The 22852-nt window shown below is 41.5% G+C and overlaps 1 protein-coding gene across 5 annotated transcripts in view; it reads right to left on the minus strand.

Annotated features, from left to right (window-relative positions):
• The window catches only part of NCOA2 (nuclear receptor coactivator 2), a 189710-nt gene extending 173503 nt beyond the window's left edge, over positions 1-16207 (minus strand). Inside the window, exons 1-2 of one of the 5 annotated variants that reach the window (XM_039570527.1) lie at positions 16024-16206; positions 6404-6483 (exon numbers count right to left, since the gene is read on the minus strand). The gene's annotated coding sequence lies outside the window, so the exon portion shown is untranslated. Of the gene's footprint in view, positions 1-6403; positions 6484-16023 lie in introns of all 5 variants that reach the window. The other 4 variants (XM_039570539.1, XM_039570530.1, XM_039570557.1 and 1 more) reach the window with 4 other exon arrangements.
• Between the last annotated feature and the right edge of the window lie 6645 nt (positions 16208-22852).

Here is a 22852-nt window from a genome sequence, read left to right on the forward strand (position 1 = left end):
ATGGGCAACAGCTCTCCCAAAACTGCTGCAGTGTGGGTCACTCTTCCATGGGGTACAGTTCTTCAAAGACAGCCTCTTCCCCTGTGGGTCCTCCACAGGGTCACAAGTCCTACCAGGACCCTGCTCCAGCATGGGCCTCCCACGGGGTCACAGCCTCCTCTCAGGCACCCACCTGCTCTGGTGTGGGGCTCCTCCACAGGTTGCAGGTGGATCTCTGTATCCCCATGGCCCTGCATGGGCTGCAGGGACACAGCTGCCTCACCATGGTCTGCACCACAGGCTGCAGAGGAATGTCAGCTCTGGTGCCTGGAGCACCTCCTCCCCCTCCTTCTGCACTGACCTTGGTGTCTGCACACTCATTCCTCTCACATATTCCCACCCCGCTCTTCTCTGGCTGCAGTTACAGCTGTGCAGGAACTTTTTTCTTCTTCTTCTTCAATATGTTGTCTCAGAGCTGTTACCACTTTTTCTAATTGGCCCAGCCTTGACCAGTGGCACATCTGTGGAGATGCCAGGGGTTGGCTCTGCTGGACAAGGAGGAAGCTTCTGGCAGCTTCTCAAAGAATCCACCCGCTACCAAAGCTTGGCCAGGCAAACCCAATACAGCAAATCAAGAGCCTAGAACTTGGATATTGACAAAAGAGTAAGCTCACGAGGAAGGAAAGACTAAAATCACAGTCCGGGACAAAGAAAATTTCAAATATTAGTAGTCATGCATCAAGCTTCATGTACCATCAGCACATAAACCCAATTCCACCACAGGATATCTTCTGGAAGTTACGTAGTGTAGTTCCAGACAGAAAAAGTTTTACATGAGTCTGTTCAGCAGGACTAAGCAATTAAAACACAGTTAACCAGGATCTGTGAAGAGAAGCCAAGCAAAAAACCACAACTGAAAACTGAAAGGCCATAAAAATTAACCCAAGTGAAATTTCATATGTGTTGGCCACCTACTTCTAGAGAAATGTTGATGGTTATATCCCATTTTAAAATACTATTAAACTGTGTCACCACACACTAGTTTCAAGCTCATAACCTGAAGAAAGAAATGTAAGGGATATCTCATCTCTTAAAGCAGTAAAATAGGTACCTAGAGATTGAAGGACAAAGGAATCCAAGGCAAAAAGGGATCTTCAATTCTATGTGTTACTTGCAAGGATAATGTTTTAAAGTTTAAGTGAGAACATTCAAATATAAGTGAAGAAAAACATGCTAAAAAAGCGTGAATGGAAATGTTTTAATTCCTCCTGACACTACTACAGCTTCCCTCAAGGAAGAACCAAATTGCAATATCTACTATAAAACTAATTCTTTTCTCAGTTCTAATTTTAAATATTCCTAGTTTGCCTATTGCTGTCATTTTGAAAGATACAGAGTTTGGTGTATAGAGAACACTGTAGTTTATTGATTTGGGATTACTGAAGGAAGGAAAGTACTGAAAATGAAAAAAAGGGAAGAATGTGGACCATAAAAACAGATGTTGGAATAGGAGAACAGAGTATATTCTTCATGTATCATGGCCACAGTTACAAACAGAGTTTTAGCAATGCATTTACACACTGGCAAATATTGTGTACACAGGAGTGTCAGTACCCTTTTCTGGCTGTGGTGAGATGACTAAAGGAGGTTTCTGTAACATACTTGAATAGTTAGAACCCTGCACAGTGATACTGTAATACTCACCAATATTTCTAAATCATTTTCCTAATACTGAACTTCTGTGACTTATCTAGGACCTTGCATCTGAGTTTTTCAACATCCAAAGTTTGTTTTAAAAAGAAAACCTGTAATTTCTTGCCAGTTCAGTTAATATTAAAGCAAATTAATCAGAGAGAAACACATTGTACAACACTTTATATTATAATCATCTACAAATTTGCTTACCATGATAGCACATAAGTCTTCTGAGCCTAACATCCCCACATGGTGGTATTAGAAAAATTCACCCACTTTAATGTACAGAACTATCCATGAACCTCAAAGTATTGTACTATAATGCTGTCAAATAAACAGACAACTGGAATTCAATTTCCAGGAAGCCAAGGCAAAATCTACTGGCCTTCATCTGAAATACCAGTGTCATTTTCAAGCCCTGTATTTAATTAATGCTATTTACTGTCAAGAGCCAAGCCGTGTAAATATTTCACTCTTCCCAATTCAGAGACTAAAGGCAGGCCCAGAGGAAAATCTGCCCAAGTAAATGTATCTCATCTTCTCTGATGATGCAAGTGCTCAGTTGTCCTGCTCTTGACCTCTCTAGAATTCCTAGGCTCCAATACTAGTGATACAATGTCATCAATCTATATATAAGATATACATTGATTTTCCACAGATGATAATGACAGCTATTTCTTCTGCTAATGCTAATACAGTATAACTTTGTCCATATAAAAAGGTTCCTATCAAGGTAAGAAATGAAAAATCTTAGCAAGGTCCATTACAAAGTCAAAACCAATATTTAAGAAGTGAATAAAATCAAATTAGCGATCCCATTTCCTAAATATTTTTTATTTATCTCACTGAAACTGCACTGTTCAAAATAATCTTCCAGGATATAACTACATACAAAAGGGAAGCTTCAATCAATTGAATGAGCATTTTCAACAGTCCTGGATATATATTAAGTTTGGTTCCATCAATGCAGTAAAAAGTTCACTGACAGAGCACTCCATTTAAATCCGTTTACAGTAGTTAATGAGTTTTACATATATGTGAATAGTTTAATCCAGCTTTACAATGAATTTGAACGCTGTGGCCTCAAAACTACAAAAGTACTTTAAAAGTACTTTCATTACTAACAAATCTAGTTCTCCTAGTTGCAAGCATAAGATTTCTCTACAGTACTCTAAATTTTCATAAATTTTAAAGGAAAGAAATGCAATATATTACATTTGTGTAAATTTCAACTTTTCCACAAAATAATGTTTTTCATAAGCTCCCAGTTCCAATTTTAGGAGAAAAAAGCCTTTAGGGTGCAATTGTATAAATCTCAATAGATGCTCATTTCCTAATACTTCAGTTCTCATTGTACCACCCACACAGAACTTCACTCTCAGATTAGGAGTATCATTTTAACGCTGATTACATTAAATTCACTATAATCAAGCATCCACTTTTACAAGCATCTTCATAGGCAATTCATGTTAACTTATGTTGCTGCTGAACAGAGTGACTGAACACAGAATAATCTTACCACACTTCATGCAAAACACAACTCTCCAATTTTGAGGTCCAGCAATGGAAACACACTCCCTTTATTTATCACAAACCAATTCAATGCAGATTAAGTATCCCTCACAGAGAAGACCAGATTCATTAAGGATTACACATACCTGTATTTTATTTCACCTATTTCAGAAACACAGCTTCTGTGGGAATGAGGGTGCTCTGAACTGACTCCAGTGTTCTAGGTAAGCACCATTCCAGCCCTGCTTTGCAAGCTCATAGAAGTGAGCTCTGCCTTATTCATTTTTGATACTTGGAATCTACTGTAAGTTCCTCGTTTGCATCCTTAAATTAATACCCAAGGCTCTTAAAACTTGTTTCGATATAAGGCAGTTTTATTTTCAGTATTGCACTTTATTTTCTGACAGCATTCCCTTTACACGCACATTTATTAGGAGAACACAGTCAAAAATGAGACATTTGTCAAAATTTTCGATACCTACTACAGCTGTAAACAACGAGCACTATAAGTCAGAATGAATAGACACACAGATATTTTCTATCACACTTGACACTAACTACAACACAAACGCCAGTGAAATCACTACAGTTAGATGGAAACAGACTCTCCAGATCAAGAGTGACAGAAAACTGAGATTTCTCTATGTTCTTTTTGCTGAGAAATATTCCTTACGAAGCAGATCACTTGAAGAAAAAAGGAGAGGGAGATTTTAAAAAAAAATTTTTTTCTGACTGGTAACTTTAGACTAGGAATTAAAGTAGATATTTTAGCTGTTTGAGTTTTTGTAAGTCTAAACTTATCACCATTTTAACTGCATCCCTTTTTTTGTTAGCACACAGCAGCTGCTTCCCACTACCTCAACTAGTATGAAAAATAGACCAGATAAGTTTTAAGCAGTAGTTTCACTTTCCAAAAGACTTGATACAGTGGTAGACAAGCTGAATGTGCACGATTTCAGTCACAGTGGTGATACAGTCTCACAACATACGGTCAAACCCAACACCTGTAATTCCACAGGCAACACTAGTCAGAAGCCAAGGCCAGTACTTCTTAAATGAATCTCCACCTGATACATCCTTCCAACACTAGTATAATTTCAGATGGGTATACTGGTTAAAAGAAACAACTACAGCTCTTTGATCTTGCAACAGAGAAGGTGAACATGCAAGTATGTCAAACCATAGGACTGAAACCCTGGACATTCGAAAATCAATAGGAATTCAATGAAACCAAAACTTTAAACTATTCCTTTGCTTATGGAACCTACTTTTGCTGAACTGTCTATAACAGGAACACAGAGATAACCACACACTTTAAAGCAAAAGGATATTTTGAGTGAAAACTACTTCTTTACTTCATCCCTGCCCTACAAATTCTTTCATGACACCCATTTTTTACAGTGGTTTATTCCTCACTCTCATCACCATAGACTTCATATACAAATATTCATGTCATACTTGCTCTTATTAAAGGTTTTGAACTTCCTAAACACAGCAACTGTGTTTTGGTCAGCATCTGTAAAGTTACCAGATTATTTTCTACCACTGTATCAACCAAATCTATAGTTTTGGTGCAGAATGTAGCAACATTAAGGAAAAGACATGTTGGGTTTTTTTTCTCCACATAAATTAATTAGGAAAAAACCACAAGAAATTATATGCAAATTGCTTTTTATTTTAATATTTCTCTAATATGTTAGTTTTTTTAATCAAAAATTAGAACTGAGACAACTGAAAACAAACATATGATCAACTTGACAATAAAATTTTGTGTTCTCTATAGAGAATCCCAGCAGTGACATTTTTCTCTTTATTACACACACCTAACTCATTCTGAGTGCTATTCACTAGGAAAACAATATTTTAGAGTCTTTGCATCTTTTTTTAACAATTTGCTTAAATGATTACAAGAGCAGATCATTATTGAGAAGACCTGCACAAGCACATTATGATTATGCAGTCCAGATAAGTAGTGTAAATAAATAATAATTAATATGGTGTAAGTAATAAGTGTAAAATAGTAATAACATCTCCGTAGCTAAGCATTTTCAAGTTAATATAAAACAAAACAAATTATTAACCAGTATCATAAACTTCATTGACTAGAATGAACTACAAAGTGTTTTATCTGAGCTGAAAAGGGAAAAGACAGAAAAGCACTGGAAAACTGCTTAACCTGCTTACATTCCCTGATACTAGAAAATTAGGAAAGTTTAAAGAAAAATGTTAGCTTGCAAAAACTACTGAACATAATTATCAAAAGAGGAAATGATACTTGATGTGGACATACATAATTTTATCCATATTTGGTTGGCATTTTATAAACAGTCATCCCTCGAACAACTAAAAACCCTTTCAGCAGGCTCATTTCCCACCTCTATATTTAGCGTACAAGCCTCAAAAATACATATTTCTGACCTTAATAAGTCACTCTACATGTTAAAAGACAACATTTATTCGTGAGTACACTGAAAAGGTTCTCACATAAAATCTCAAATGCGTATTTGTTGTAAAAGATTTATACCGAGTGAATATACTGATATATCAAACATACCTAAAATAAAACCACAGCATTTGTATTCTACAGCATTTATTTCTTTCACTGCACTACCAAACTATTATTAGTCTGCATTTAAACAATCCGCAGGGGTCTCTTTCTCTAATTCTCAGTGGTATTATCGCTTCTTGAGAGCAGAGTTAAACAGGCACAGCACTGCCTGATGGAGTCATCAGACACTAATTCTTGAGCAACAAGCAGTTTAAGTCATCAGTGTCATTATACCAATTTCAAGCCTCTATTTAAGTAATTTATTAGTGCACAGAGTTGGATGGAAAAGCTTGTATTATTTCATATTCAACCTTCACCATAAGACAGACCATAATCAGCACATCTGAAAAATGTCAATTCCTTAGTTACAGTATAAAATATCAAACAAACCTAATGAGAAAGGCTGAAGGGATCAACATGTGACATTCTTTCTCAGCACTAAGTCCCATTCTTGGTCCTGGCACCAAAGCAAGGACCCTCTGCTTCCATAAGCAGTCGGCATTACTTTTCAAAGTTTCTAAAATGTTAGTATTTCCACTCAGCACTTAAAACCAAGGCTTGTTCTGCTGTATCCACACAATCAATTTAAGACATCTCACATCAAAACCCCCAATGAAGATAAAACTGTAACACAATCCAATTAAATACAATAGGATATAGACAACTCACCAAGACTCAGTGATGCAGACAATGATTTCTAGGGGCTGTGTGTGCAGGGGGCCTCACTACTCAGATACATCTCAAGCATGCTAGGAACAAATTTGAGAGAAAAATATTAGTCTTTTTTTTTTTTTGGAGATGGGCATAGAAAAACAAAAATATGATGTTTAGCACATTGCTGTTTTAAGCATAACACAAGGAGGGAAACAGAAACTTTGCAGAGCATTATCTGCTTTTCCAGACATAACTACAACCCCCTTCCAGTTGCACAATCACTCCAGGCACACAACTTCCTTTCTACCTGCTGCCTACTGCAAATTCACAGTGATAGCAACTAAAATGTTTACATTAAGTTACACAGTATGCAGCCTCTATTTTCACTAAAGAATCTGCGAGAACTCTGAAAGCGGTCGGTTCCTTTTTTGGTTGACTGCTTGATTTGATAGCACACTAGTTTCAAATCTCTAAAAAGGAGAAACTGGTGTTCTTTCTACCATTATTATAAGTTGCATGTACAGAAGCATGTTTCTTCTCTCAGCCCCCATTTACAATACTCCTGACCCAAGTGACAAGCAACAGTGAACAGAAAGCCTTTCACTAGTATTAAGTCCCATAAAGCAGTGAAGGGTCCCATAGAACAGAAGCCATACATTGCACAGCAAAATAATTTCTTCAAGGCAGGAGGAGCATGCCACTGCCCACATAAATATACCTGCATTTCTGTTTGAAGGTCAAATAGCACTTTATGTCAAATGTATCCAAGCAAATTACCAAAGAAGAGTTTTCTGCTTTCTTATTCTGACAAACAAAAAGTCAGAACATAAAGCAAACGAGAACACAAATAAAACGGAAGATACACTACAATAGTCATCAGCAAAAAAAAAAAGCACACACTAATTATGCCTCAAGAGAAACGGAATTTAGAATCAACTTCATTCCTTGTCATTTCTGCCATCCTACAGAAACCTTCTTCAAACAAACTCTGCCTAAGTTCTTTCAGTCACAGACAGGATACCACTGCAGTAATAGACTATTCAAGGGCACTAGTAACAAAGAAGTATTCTTATATAAAATATATACACAGAAGATAAGACTACATTATTTCCTCAGGAATGTCCAAACAGCACACAAGATCTGTGGATCACAGACTCAGGGCTTTGAGTGGATCCTCATTGACAGAAAAAATTATCTTGTCTTGGAATAAAATTTTAAGTAAGCTACTAGATCTTTTGGCAGTTCAGGGAGACACCAAAGAGAAGTCACTGTCTCACCAGCAGATGGGGGCTGCAGCCCCAGCCCACAGTGGGGAGACCTTTTCCACTGAGGAGCAGTAAACATGACACTGCCTGTGCAAACAGAAGCATTTCCCACTCAGCTCCTGTCTTTTACCTGCTGTGCACCGGTGAATGAGTACTCTACTACCATTTTGTTTCTTGACAACTAATGTGGCTGCTTACTTTTATTTTCCTGCTGTTTTTCCCTACTTTTGCATCCCACCTCCTGGTCTCTGTGGCCTCCAAAACGGCAGCTCAAGAAGTCTCTACAAGTAATGTGGCTCCTGACCATTACAGTAGTGTCCACAGGGCCCCACCAGAAAGGACAAGCTTTGCTGATTTTCATTTGTTCTATTCATAAAATGTTTAACAATAACACTGTCTGAAAATAAAGACAATGCATTATAGCTTCACAGTAGAAGCACTACCTTCAACACAAAAACATGACTAACAAGATCTTTCTTCCAAAATAAAACTCTTCAGTTATACAGCAGCTAGTGACAGGCTCATGTACCTGAATAGATAAGTATTATCTAGTATATTTCAGATATATTTCTCTAACTAAACTAGGCTGTCAGTGGAGAAAAAAGGTGATTAACACGAAGTTATGGACAACAAAATTATCTGTTAGTCCTCTGCCTTCCCTTCTCAAGCCCATTCTGGAGGCTGAAGTAAAAGCAAGCCAACTACTATCCATGCCTATGCAAATTTACACCCAATCCCACAAGACTCAGGAGCTTCCTGGGATGACCCTCAGAACTCAAGGGAAACTAATCCTGCATGAAGCCAGGTCTCACAGTGGCCTAACTCTGTTAACAGTGGTGTGCAAAGGCCCACATGAAGAGCAGGTCTCTGCCTCGAACAATACACAAATTATCAACATTAGCTATGATATAAAAATGGAATACACCACAGCCACACCTGCCATTTTCCAACACCACCATCCAATCCTCCATGCCACAAAGAGTAAAAGAAAACTGTTTTAAAGGTCAAAAAAACCCAACTAAAAGCAATTGACATGGAACAGAATAATACACTGTCTGTCCTGTGACTATAGAGCACTTTACATCTTTATTTTCCATTCGTACACAGTCACTTCTTCCTTTTCTGGTCTCTATTCCAGGTACCTAAGATGTGTTTACCTCCTTGGTCCATAAAAACTTTGTTGTGAACAAAAACACACAACATCAACACTACAAACTACAGTTAAGCTAAAAGGGAGTGAAAACTGTCACTTTCAGACATACTTGGAAGAGATCATCCACAGCATGCGAGCTTAGTGAGCATGAACTTGGTGAGCTTAGTGAGGCTTTTCTCATCTACATCCAGTCTTCATGTTCCATCATTCTTAAACTAAGAAGAAAAGGAGCCACCAATGATCTCACCATTGTGCAGTTATCACTAGCTTCACACAGAACTGTAGCAAGAAAATATTTTGAGGCCTCATGAAAAATTCAGTATCTTTGTTTCAAAGTAACGCTTTAAAAAATCCAGCAAAACAAGCAGAAGTATGTTTGCACTGCAAATGCCAACAAAAATTGGCAAGCAATTAAAATAAAAATCCTTTATGCTGTTAGAGCTACATTTTATAGCCTGTAAAGTATCAACAAGTTGATTTTTTTTTTGCACCCAAGATAACGGCAACAACTCTTCCGGACACATTTAAAGAAAATAATGCATTTTTAGCTGTAAATTTTAATTTTGGAAAAATACAAAGCTTTTCTCCTAGAGAATATAATTGAAAACTGTTAAAATAAATAATTTATTTATTTGTATACACTCGATCTTCCTCCACAAAATCATGTATTGCTCATGTATCTGGAGACCAAGGTATAAATCTGAGTGAGGACAGCAAGTGGAATTAGTTAACAGTAATGACATGTATTTCTCAGAATATGTAAGTAGTTGGTCAGCAAGTCCTGACAATAATTTTGGAAGAGTAAAGAGTAAGGACTGAAAAGCTACTTTGCGAACTCAAAGCATGGTGTAAGCAGAATGAAGAAAAGCAATCTCCATTGTAGCTCAGACGATAGATACCTGAACTCTCAGAGGAACAAGTAATAAAACCTATGACCTTGGGTTTTCTTGGGGTTTGGGTTGCTTTAGGTTTTTGGGGTTTTTGTTTATTAATTTCTAATTCCATCACACAGGCATATGATGAATTTTTAAGCACATAAAAATATGTGTGATAGAAGTGTCAGTATATACTATCAAATTTATTCATAGGCAGACTTTCCTCTATTCTCAAGAAGTTTTCTTTTTAAATGCAGTTTAGTATCTCCTACATAATCCATGGGGTACAAATAGGTGACAAACTGCATTGCTTTTAATTGGAGTGATTTTCTTCAAAATCCATGAGCCAGGCTCATTAGAGATCAATACCGACAGCAATGAAAAACTAAATCTGTTCACACACAGATGAATTACAGCATAGGCAGAGTAAGAGTAAAATTCCATAATAATTCTGACCTAACAAGCAAAATGTTCTTTCACTTTCCATGCCCATTCTTCAATCCCAGGCTTCTCCACTGAGGCAGCCAATAAAGCAGCCAATTGTGATATGCCCACTATAAATCCCACCCAGGAGCAACAATATGTCTTACATAGCTCACTAAAAAAGCATCAAAATAGCAACTCTCAGTCAACACTGCAGCAGATATATGTTCTCACTATGTCCCCTCATAGAAGCTCACGTGACCCATACTGTCTAAGATTTATGCATAAATCAACACATTCAGTAGATATTTTAATTAATTTGTCTCCTATACTCTCTGCCCTTTCATTAATCCATTAGTAGTGGACTATTCCAGCAAAATACAAGTTTTCCTTTTCAAACAGCAAATAACTTCTTGAAGTTTAAAAACAAAGAGAAAAATGTAAATAGGATTTACTGAGGGCATTGCATCTTAGCTGCAAAAAGCAAATGCACATTCCAAAGAAGTTTCTGAATATCTAAGTAATGGGAACACACACTCACAGAAAAAGTGAGATTTACTATCAGTTGTAACGGCTAAAATGAGAGCAAACGAAAAATAATATCTGTCAGTAACTGTATTAATGGGAGATTGTTATGGAAGCCATTTAAGGAAATGCAAGACTTGGAATAGCATAATGATGCAGCTGCAGAGGGAAAAAAAAGTGCATATTGTTAATATGTTGCGGTATAGCTTCAGACATTTAAATTAATGAACTAATTTCAAACTTCAAGATGTCAAGCACTCCAATGACGATACATTTTCCATAGGAATTGTTTCCATTATATATCCATAAAACTCTTAAAGAAAATTTCCATTAGTCCTTAATTTGAATAACGTGCAATTTCCACAGAAAAAGATTGAAAAATCATAAACAGTTACAAAATGCAGTGCAGCAAATCTACCACATTCAAGATCTATTTTTCAAACTATTCATCAACTCAAAATAATTGTAAAAAAATCAGCAAAAGTATTCCAGATGCTCAGGAGAGGAAAGGCTGTTCTAGGTAATAGGTAAATGCAGGACTGAATGAAAGAAAATTAATTTCTTCCACTCATTTTTCCATCATATAAATGCTGTTTCTGAAGACTCATAACACTGACAAAATGGCTTTGTCTTAAAACTGTTTAAAAATTCCCTGCGTTTTTTGTCTTTGTTTTTTTTTCTAATTCTGTATCCTAAATTGATTAAACCATACAACCTGTCATTTTTCATGTCAGATTTCTACTTGGTATGTTTTGAAAAGGCTAAGCTACTGAATCATTAAAATAGGGAGTGTTTGCATAATGTAAATACTGCTGACAAACTACTAACTGTAGAACTGGTAAGATGCCTTCGTAATACATAACCACTGATGTAATATTACAAATTATTCTTACTACTCAAAGTTACCACTTCACCAATACATATTACTGTTTAAAATGCTATTCCAACACAGAGCAGGAGTCCTGGCAGCTGTATTTTATTCCCTGAAATCATAAAATATTATCAAAATATTATCTATAATAAATACATGAAATGTATGTTATCTAAGCTCCATTATCCTGGCGGGTAAAAGCCAAAGAATACTTCTGTAAGGTTTAAATTCCCAAGAGAAGAAGAGCTCAGATCCTGTCTGCAAGCACACAATGGAATCACAGCTGACGATGCACATCTTTTTCTGGATGTCTCCATATGCTCAGGAGGGTTTTTTCCCCTCCTCTCCCTCCCTGTTTCTCCCTCTCCGCCTCCCTTGCTCCCAGCACTACACTGAAGAATTTGTCATTATCTGCTGCCAGAAGTATAAGAATGTTTTAACAACTAACAAAAATAAAGTAGTGCAGTGAACTTCACCTCATTTAAAAATAAAAATAGGGGATCCTGCCAGAGTAGCCGTCTGTAACTAAGTTAACTAACAGCAGCAAATGGGTGGATGAATGGATGCTGTTATATGCCTTCTACAAAGTAATTATCAATGTTACTCTGTTCTTAGTTTAAAATGCTGTGTCACACAGCAGAGTATATACTGTAACAACACATTTAACCTCTGACCTCTAAAGCCAAACATGGACATAAATGAATATTGAGCATTTTAATGCCTATAAGAATACCGAAGAAATGCGTGGAATTTGTTACATATACCTACTTGCATGCAAACTGCATTATTTAGGGAGGCCAGCCACAGCAAATGTACAAAGAACTGAACATGGCAAGAACAGTTTTAATTCAGTGTTCCCTTTCTCCAATGCACAATCTATTAGTGCTCGGCAGACAAAGACAGTTACGTTTCTATTTAAATTTGGTAGCAGTCTCTGGTCCGTCTTTTTCTTCCAAATGAACTGACAGCATCCTCAAGGCTTAGACCTCTTAAGCCTCTGCAATTCTGGTGTCAGGTGCTAGAGAAACTCCAGCTGAGCGCAGAAGCCCAGATTTTGCCAATGAGACAGTGACATCAGCAACAAAGGCAAGGAGCAGAAGACAGTGGGCATTGTAGCAGCAGCTGGCTCGCTCACTGACTTTGTTCTTCCTGCTGCAAATCTGGGATCCCTGCAGATGGGCTAGCTCTTACTGGTTTTTTGGAGGACGGAGGGAAAAGTTGAGAATGCCAACACAGACGGTTTACATGGCTCTTTCAACAGAGCCTTTCAGCCTTCTAATGAGCAAGCTACACCCTAAATTATTATAAAAACATAAACATTATTCTTAAGTAATTAATTTTTACTTCAGAGTCTCAGTTTAATGCAATACACTACACTATATGTGAATAAAACCCTTGTATTTTCTAATGTTTCCACCAGAAATAACCTTTATTTTCTCTCTCAAATAACGCAATTCCAGTTTAAGAATGTAAACTGATTCCAAAAGTACCATTCTTGATGGCAATAATGTATTCCTTCCCCAAATGTCTTGAGTTTCAAATTTAGCACTGACACCACCAGGACACACAATGAGGAATTTACACACTTAGTAAAGAAGTGCCTTCAGACATTGTAGAGACACTGAAGAACCACATCACACACAGATTCTCCCCCTAGTAAAGACCACAAGCCTGAGAAAATACAAAGTTGAGAAATCTTCAGGTTTTATGTGAAATAAAAGAGTACAGTGGCTAAAAAGATGAGGTGGTTGCAGCACGTTTCACATGCATTTATTGCATAACACCCACTGAGATAAAAGCATATTAAAAATAATGTGATTCTTCAAAATATTGCATGATGTTAGAAAGATTAACCTTTTTTCTTAAAGTTGTTCTCAATAATTTTGAAGGTTGAGTCCAATGCAAAGTATTTTCTTCAAGTCTGTAGATAACGAAGACTTCCTATGAACATTAAGCTTCTCACAGCACTTCTCAAACTTAGGGATTAACCATTTGGGGGCAATTTACAACTTTCCTTATCTTGCATGGCACAACAGAGCCAATTTCTATGTCCGGTCCCCAAAGAGCTGTTACCACAAATGCCAAAATAAGGGATACAAATGCATGAGTGTCCATAAGCGCTTGCATACGTGTCTGTACGCGCAAATATGTGCAAGCCTGCTATATCCTATTTGTGACACCACTGCTAATGTAAACAAACAAATGTTCTGGAAAAACGTCAGAGGCACAGTACCTACACCAAGTGCAACAAAACAACCAGTTTCCATTCACACTAAGCCGTGTGCAAGCAAACAAGATCCCTGCTTTGGGGAGTAACAGTTTCAGTATGACATTAAAAATTATGTACAACATGGTAATTTCTCAGAGAGCATCCAACCCAGGGGACCAGCAGCTCCCTCCCTCTGGGCACTGCCAGAGGATTCCCCCATGAGATGAGCCCACCAGGTGGCCCAACACTGCCACTGGGTTATAAGAAGCCAGGAAATTAACTGACTAGAGCTGTTTTTATAGTTCAGTACATAAAAAACCCAAAGGGATAAAATCCAAATGACTGCCTTCAGCCACAATGGCAGAACAACAACGGAAAAAATGCTTTAAGTACAAAGACTGGCAGTCTTAAATGCTTACATATTTACAGTGGCAATAGAGCTCTACTGTAACTGCCATAGCCAGGCACTATATGCTTAGCTCAAATTATACTTAAACATCATGGGTTGAGTTCTAAAGCCTATTCTCCTGCTTCTTACTACTCTTGAGAAAAAGAAAGAAATATAAATACAATTGATTATTATCGAACAAGCAGGCTGTTCTCCTTTCACAAGGAGACTCTCCCTACTAAATTACAAGTGTATTTATACAGTGTCCCACATACACACACTTCAGACTGAAGTATACAGGTTTACTCAAACTAATTATAAATCATGATATAGAGATATCACGACTTCCCGGTGACTACCGGCAACCTCCTTGCCTTTTTTTTTAATTTCCCTCCCCCCCACCTTTTTCTGCCAGGCTCTCAGGCAGGTCTCCAGCAAACTATACGGCCTGAATGCCCCCCTCCGGCAAGAGCAGCGCGCGGTCCCCGAGCTGGGGGAAACGCTCAGGCCCAAGCGGCTGCAAAGGAGCGAGGGGCAGAGAGGGAGGCGAGGGACACGGCTCCGGTTACACCTCACCCCGCAGCCTCCGAGCCGCGCGGTGCCCGCGGCGGCGCACACACCGCCCCCCGCGGAGGCGGGGAGGGGCCGCGCACCCGCCCTCCGCGGAGGCGGCGGGCACCTCCGCACCCCTCCCCCGCGCCTCACGCGTGGGGCTCCGCTCGCCGCGGAGCGCCCCGCCTGCAGCCGCCGCCCGCTGCGGGGAAGCGGGAGGGAGCGGAGCGGCACCCGCCCAGGGACCCCGGCCCCCACGCCCGGCCGACTGCTCTCCTCTCTCCCCTCCTCCTGCCGCCGCTCCCCGCCCCGCGCACACACGCAGACACACGGCACTGCGGCGGCCGGGCCCCCACCCCTCCCCGGGCCGCGGGGAGGCGGCGGCCGGGCGCCCCGGGCTGTGCTCGCACGCAGCTGCGACGCCCCGCCGCCCGCCCCCGCGGCTCGGCTCGGCCCGGCCCGGCGCTGCGCGGCGCGCACGGGCAGGCACAGCCCCCGCGCAGAAAGTTAGAGAAGTTGCCCGCTTCGCCCCCTCCTTCCCCTCGCGTCCCCTGAGGGCGCGGAGCGGCGGCGAGGCGCCCTGCGCAGGGGGAAGGGGAGAGGGCGCCGGGCGCCGCGGTCCCTGCCCGGCGCAGAAAGGGGGGCGGCCGGCTCGGCCCCGCGGACGGAGTGCGGAGCGGCCCGCGCCGCTGCGCACCGAGCCGTTGTCAGCCGGGGAAGAGGTGGCGGCGTGCGCCGCTCTGCTCCCCAGATCACCCCTTTTGTCATCGGGGAGAGACCCTCCCTCAAGTTTCGCTATTGCTGCGTGGTGGGGGTGAGGGGGAACGTCCTGAACAATCCCTTCAAAATCACACTCTGCTGCCCCATCCTCCCCGGCCCGGCCAGGGCAGTCCCTGACCCCCAGATCAGCACTCGCCTTCCCGGTTCCTCGCACTTTCCCCCCAGCCAGGGGCGCGGAGAGGCGGCACCCGACCTCCGCCTGGCCTGGGAGCAGGCAAGCGGCCCCCCCTCGGCCCGGCAGGGTGGGGTGCCCTATCCCCCCCTCCCTCGCCGAAACAGGGGGACGTCCCGGAGAAGTACCCCGCGCGCCCACCCCCCACCGCCGGGCGCGGGGGTGCGAGCACGACGCCCCGGCAAGGGGCGGCCCCGCGGTCCCTCGGCTCCCCACGGAGGGGCCGCAGCCCCCGCCTCGCTCCCCCCGCCGCCGGCGCGGGGGAAGCCGCCTGGCCGCGGCCGCGGTGCCGCCCGCCAACGCCGCCCCTCCGCGCACCGGCGCGGCCCCGGGCGTCCCCCCGGCGCTACACGGAGCGGCCGGGCGGGCGCGGGGGCTCGGGCACACCCCCCGCCGCGCCGGGGCCGTGCGGGAGCCGTTACCGGGGTCAGTGCCGTCTCCCGCCGCTGCCGCCAGCGCTGACCTTCGCTTTGTAAGATGAAGCTGAAGCTGGGGCTGCGGCCGCCATGTTCCTTTTTAATAACTGCCTGCTTGTTTATTTCAATGGAGACCCTCCCACCGCTCGCCCTCCTCCTCCTCCTCCTCCTCCCCTTCTACCCAGAGGAGGGCTGGACGGGGAGGAGGCAGGGGGAGGCACAAGTCACTCCCCCCTGCCCCCGGGCACGGCGGCAGCGGCCGGGCCGCGGGCGGGGGGAGGCCGGGCCGGGCGGGCGGCAGCGCGGCGCGGTCCGGGGGCCGCCACCGCCCCTCGCCGCTGCCGCTCGGCGGAGCGCGGGGCTGCTCCGCGCCCCGCCCGCAGGGACAATGGCAGCCGCCCCGCTCGCAGCCCTGCGCAGCGCTCCCGGGAGCCTCCTCCTCGGCACCCGAACCGGGGAGAAAGGGGAAGGGTAAAACAAAGTCCTTCGCCCTCGGAGGGAGAGACTTTGGCTGTGGCCCTTTGCTATCCGTCCTCGGAGGAACCCCGCTCCCAGGCGGGACCGGAGCAGTCAGCCCTTTTACGGCTTTCAGTGGCCCATATTCACGAAAACAGGGAAGCGAGGCGGGGGGATACAGTCTTATTTCCTTTCTTTGCCTCCGGAAAAAAAAAAAAAAATAGAAAAAAAAAAGACACGCATGCTGAAAATCGTGTCAGCTGTATCTCACTCATGGGAGCAAGAGGATTGAGATGCAGGCTTTCTCTAGATTGAAGGAGTGGATACATGAGTTAAAATTTGTTAAGAACTGGAGGGCGATTGTTAAACATTGCCCTTTAGTTCAAGAAGCAATCCATGACGCAGAAATTCTATCTTACAAGAAAAGATTTACATTTTCACACATATCGATAATGGTGAGTTATACTTTCCACACTGCAACAGTCGTTATTTTTGACATTTTCTAACCTGGAGTTTTTCGATAGCTATCTGCAGATTATTGTGCAGCCTCAAGTTTTTCGATAGCTATCTGCAGATTATATATCGTTCCTGGTGGTATAGCTAACTCTGCTTGCAATTAGGCTCGCCCAATATTTTTTTGATCATAATCCTTGTTTTTCAGATGGTTACATTTTGCCCCACTGTGCTGCATACAATTTCCCGTACTTGTCTGAATTAATTTTTTTTAAGCTGTTTTCTTGCATTGGGCAAAAATAGTTCAATTGTTTCTCCAAACAAATTAAAGGAAATCTCTTTCCCACTCTCCTCCCCCATGGTAAAGAAAACAGTCTTTGCAATCAAGTAGCTGAAGACTTGCAACATTTTATTCTGCTAGTGAGAGAACTCAGAAATGGGAGGGATGGCCATCAGAGATCCATTTAAATTTAGTCCCATTAGAGATGGGGATAGAGGGATTGTCTTTTTTTATGCTCAGTTAGAGCTTTGATGTGAAAGTAACCAGAGATCCAATACACATTAAATGCCACTGTTTTAGCTGGAGTACTTTTGTACTGAAGACAAGGCTCCAGCACTGGGTTGCAGAAGCTGGAGAGGACAACCTTTCTGAATGTCCCTCCCTATCAGTTGTATTTGGCAGAGAAATTACTTAGTCTTCAGGAAGTTCTTCCACCCTGCCCATACACAGGCAGGCAAAAAAATGATTGAGGGTTAATTCTGTCTGTAGAACAGACAGAACAGAATATTACCTTGAAATAACATAACAAGTAAGAGTAGCTTATATTTGGAGGGGAAAAAAATGAAAAAGAAACCACCCAGCAAAAAAAAAAAAAATGGGGTAAAGAGTCCTGGAGAGATAGAGCTTTTCCTCTGACCTCATTTGTCATATCTGTGCAAATCTCTGTGGCAAGTAAACTAACAGATAGGCAATAATCTCATTTACTTCATGGTTGTGATTCAATCGTTCTCCCATGCAAAGTGAAATGGGTGTTCACTGGGGGGGGGGGGGGGGGGGGGGGAAGTATGTCTTTAATTTTATGACCATAGACAGTCCAATTTAGAATTGCACAGATAATTTTAATTCCAGCATTTCTTATTTATGAAAGCTTGATTTTTTGTTTTCTAATGTCACACCTTCTTTAACATAACCAAAGATCTTTGTTAAACTAATACCTTAATCCACTGGGAAAAGCAAGGAAGATCTTTTAACTTGCTGCAGTAAGAGTATAAGAGACAGCCCATATAACACAGAGTTTATGGTCTCAACATTGACAAAAAGCCCTGGCTCCTATGTGGCCAAGTTTCCTAGTCAAACTGTGTGGGAGAGGAGATTTAACTACACACATATGCTCAGATCCACTGAAATCTGTTACAAGCTTCTAACTCATAAGCAAATACATTTTGTCATCTAAGGCCAAAACCCAAAGCCCTGGCTACAAGTATCATTGTATGCAAAGACCAGTAATTACGTTATTCCTAACTGCTATTCTTTAAAGGGAAGGGACCATCTTCCAGATGGGAAATAGATTTGATAAACACACTTCAGTGCAGATTTTGTTCAGCATTACAGCTCATCTCTGAACCTTCTCCAGTGTCACCATTGCTGCATTGTGCTGACTAGAGCTGGGCTTAGTTTTTCAGCAAAAGCTTCATCCATTCTAAACAAGAGTAATACAAGCTTCCTGTCATCCTCCTGTATTAACCTTCCTCCCCTTCATTCTTCTGCTTGCTATTTCGTTCATAACATCACTTTATGCATTCATTTGATTATTCACCGTGATCTACAAACCTTTCCTGATGAGAACTTTAGCATCAAGAGAAGTATTTTATTATTTTGAGTTTTCAGTGAAGTTTGGTTGAATTTCCTCTCATAACTTTTTTTTCTTCCCTAAATTAACAGGAAAAAATTCAAAATCTGAATGCAGCCATGTTTTCCTTGTCAGTACAGTCATATATTTTCAATATTCTTTTCTTACTTACTTTTTCTATGTAACGTATTTCTGAAAAAATTGGTACACAGGGTGAGTAAAACTAGCATTTGCAGGTGTGTTTCTAACTGGTTTTCAAATAAATGAAGTTATTTTTCCAAAAGGTGAAAGGTTATGAACAAATTGTTGGTAGATTATGAACTTGGTAGGCCATTCAGGAATGGCTGCTGTCTCATAAAGCTCTACCTGCAGCTTATATGCAAAAGGTTTATGTGCACCTGCTGACATCAGGGCTACATGTAATGCAGCTGTTGGTCCACAAAGCCTTTTTCATGAGCAGCTGCATTTACTCTGTAGAATCACTTTGCCCGCCTTTATGGGGAATTGAATCCCCGCCTATTCATTAACCTTCCCAACTGGATTTAAATACTGTCTTTATGAAACCAGTAAGATTTTTGTTGACACAGTATATACCTAACTCAAACCCACAAAAACACCAAAATGAAATTTAAAACCATGTAAAACTACTGCACTATCTTAACCTTCTTCAGGATTCAGGTGACCTGTTGATGTCTTCTGGTTGAAGTCTCAGCTCCAATTAGGGCCAATTTTAAAGTTATGCCAGGTTTTCCAAGGTCATTATCAGATGATTTTTACTGTCTCCACAGCCTCTTTGAACAACCCATTCCACAGTTTGAACACATTTGTGAGTTTTTCTTTTCCCATGATGTCTAATTGGTCTGTTCCAGCTAATGCCTGTTGCCTCTCACAACAAAAATTTTACCGTGGACTTGCTAGAAGGCTCCATTTCTCTGCATCTGTCCATTAAGAAGCTGAAGAGAACATTAAAATTTACACCAGCCTTCTCTTCTTCAGACTAATGGCCTGACCTTCTCGGTCTCATACATTATGTGCTCCAGCACCCTCACGATTGTGGTGGCCCTCCTCTGGATTTTCTTTCTTATATCTGTGACTTTCACACACTGGGTAGCTCAAAACTGCACTCAGTTTTCCAGATGGGATCGCACAAGTACTCCATAGATGGGAATAACCACTTTTCTCAACCTGCTGGCTATTCTTTTGTTACTTTAGCCCAGGATGCTGTTGGCTTCTTTGTTGCAAGGTCACTGCTGACTTACTTGTTGCTCCCAAATTTCTTTTTGAAAATCCTTTCCTATCCTTTTAGCCTCCAGCTCATAAAGCAATGGTTATTCTGTACCAGATGCAGGATGCTGTGCCACCACTCATGAGGTTCCTGCCAGCCCATTTCTCCAGTGTGCTGAGGTTATCCAGGGCACTGACTGCTATTTCCCATGTAGCCGTGATCTGTGTTTCATCTCATCGCTGAAGTCACTGACTGACCGTGTTACACAGTAACAGTGGCAGCATCCACCCTTGAAGTGCACTGGCCACAAGCTGGACCTGCTGCTGCTGATCACAGTCCTTGAGCCCAATGGTCTAGTCAATGTTCCACCTTATCTTCTCCTTAACCTAGTTCATACCTCTCCAGTGTGGTTAAAGGAGATCTGTGGTTGATTGTGTCTAAAGCTTTGTTAAAGTCAAGGTAAACAACATCAGCTGCTCTCCACTTCTCCACAGATGCACTTATCTCATTATAAAAACCAGTCACATTGGTCAGGCAGAATTTGCCCTCTGTAAACCCTTGCTACCTGTCCCCAGGCACCTTCTTGTCTTTCAAACACCTGGAGATGGTGTTCAGGAGGATTTACTACTTAATCTTCCCACAGACTGAGGTCAGGCTGGCTGGCCTGTAGTTCCTTGGATCTCCCTCCTAGAAGATGGACATGACAATTGCCTTTTTCCACCTTCCCCCAGTCACTACCACCTTTGCTCACTACACCACCAGAACCACCCCCCCCCCCCCGACATGACACATACACTCTACAATTCCTCCAACAACGGTGACCCTCTGCCCTCCCTTCACATCTCCAAACTATTGCAGATTATCCCCCTTCCATTAGCCCTTTACCACCATCTGCCCTTTCAAAATAACACATTGACTTACATGGCTTCCTTTAAAGCATCTAGGATCTGGCTCAGGTTCTTCGAGGACACTTTGGCTTTATCATGATTTGATACAGTGCTGCAGCAGCCTCATCAAGAGTTTGCAGTGAAGAGCGTATCCCAGGCATATAGTGCTTATGTGGTTAGAAAATAAGATTTTTTTCCAATAAAAGCTTCAGACATTAATATGGTCTTTTTTGCACCTCAAGTAACAAAATCCTAACTAAAAAAAGTGGTTAATCAAACACCTTGTTGTATGCGTATGGGTTATTAATTCAAGAATCTGCTATATTTTTTTAATTGAATAATCTTGAAAAGGTCAATCCATTTCTAATACAAAAAAACCAGTCAAGATAAATTTTACTTGTTTTGAAGAATGTTCTAAATGTATAAGAATTAGAATTTTAATCAGTATTTGTTCAAATATTTTTATACTAGAATAAAAGATTCATTTTACTCATGCTACTTTGGTGAACAGTTCATGCTAAGACAAAATAATGTTCAGCTGAGGGAAATACACCTGTAGAGCTAAAGGACAATTGCTATGATGGTACCAGAAGTGTATTTATTTGTCTCATACTGTAATGTCATACCAAACCCTTGCATTTTTACCTTGCTGGACGTGCACCTTGGTTTACCCAGCCCACTCACTTCTGTCACTTTCCTTCAGCTATGTATAATAACTGTGACCACATGAAGTGCTGGATCAGACAAGCAAAACCTGCCTCTAAAGCTCTTCTTGAACACTGTGAAGGGACTGCTGAGCTGGGGACACCAAATTCCAACCCTGAGAGAAGGGGGAGTGCCTGCTGGGTACTCCTGGACAGCCTGCTGAAAATGGGCCTGCTTGAGCAGGACCGGGTGATCTCCTTTCCAGTCTCAGGAATCCTGTAGCTCTGTGATATTTTTGTGGAAAAAAATTCTTTATGCTATTCTACTTTATTTCTCACTGCTCTCCCAACTTCTCCAATTGTTTTTCCCTTAACCACCTTTTTTTTCCCCCTTATGCCCTTATTTTCTCTTTTATCTTTGTTTTTGCTAGTCTTTTATTCCCAGTCTCTCCCATATTCTCATCCTGCAGCCTGTGTTCAACAATAGTTATGCTGTGACATATTCAGCATATTCATGCAGTCCATTAAAAAAGACATTGCCATCCCTCCTACTGAGGATTAAAAAAGTCCAGCTCACTCCTGTACTCTGCCTTTAACCAAAAAGGTAAACAACCCTCAAGCATACACATTAAGGGGCAGAATTGAGCTACTTACAAGAAATAGAGCTGGAAGAGCTTCATATGGTTTTGCTGTTTAAAGAGCAGTGTTGCCTTCCCCTTGTAATTACACTGTTGAATATGTTAACTTACCTTTTGTTTAGAATTGTGCAACACTGTCTTTTTCCCTTGATTTCCTGCACTTGAATACACAAATTTTTGTACCTTCGCAAGATTTTCATATTGAAGAGTGTTGCTGAGGAGGGGCATTATTAAAAGCCATCCCACCATTATCAAGTGGAGATGTACACATTATCAAGCCCCCTTTGTGCTGCTCTCTTCGGGATGTGCTCTGAAAATTGAGTCTAAGGCAGACTTACTAATTCATATTTAACAATTACTTCTCATTGTTGACCATATACATTGGAAAACTTTCCTCCTAAATCATGAGCGTGCAACCCTAAGTGACTCTACATCTTCTTTGTTGAAAGTACTTTCTAAATTTACTATTAAGCTGATTACACCCTGAGTCTGACCAACTTCTGCTCACCATTGGCCATTTACTATGTAAATCTAGAGTTATGTACACATGTAAATTTACCAGCTCATGTAATTAGAGTCCAGAAGATAGGAAAAAAAAAAATCAGAGTGGTAGTGAAGCATGATTTTAAATGGCAAAATCTAAGCATGTCTGTACAAGCAACACATTTCATGCAGCAGAGTT

This window comes from Corvus cornix, chromosome 2 (genome assembly GCF_000738735.6).
Source record: "Corvus cornix cornix isolate S_Up_H32 chromosome 2, ASM73873v5, whole genome shotgun sequence".
Classification (NCBI taxonomy): Eukaryota; Metazoa; Chordata; class Aves; order Passeriformes; family Corvidae; genus Corvus; species Corvus cornix.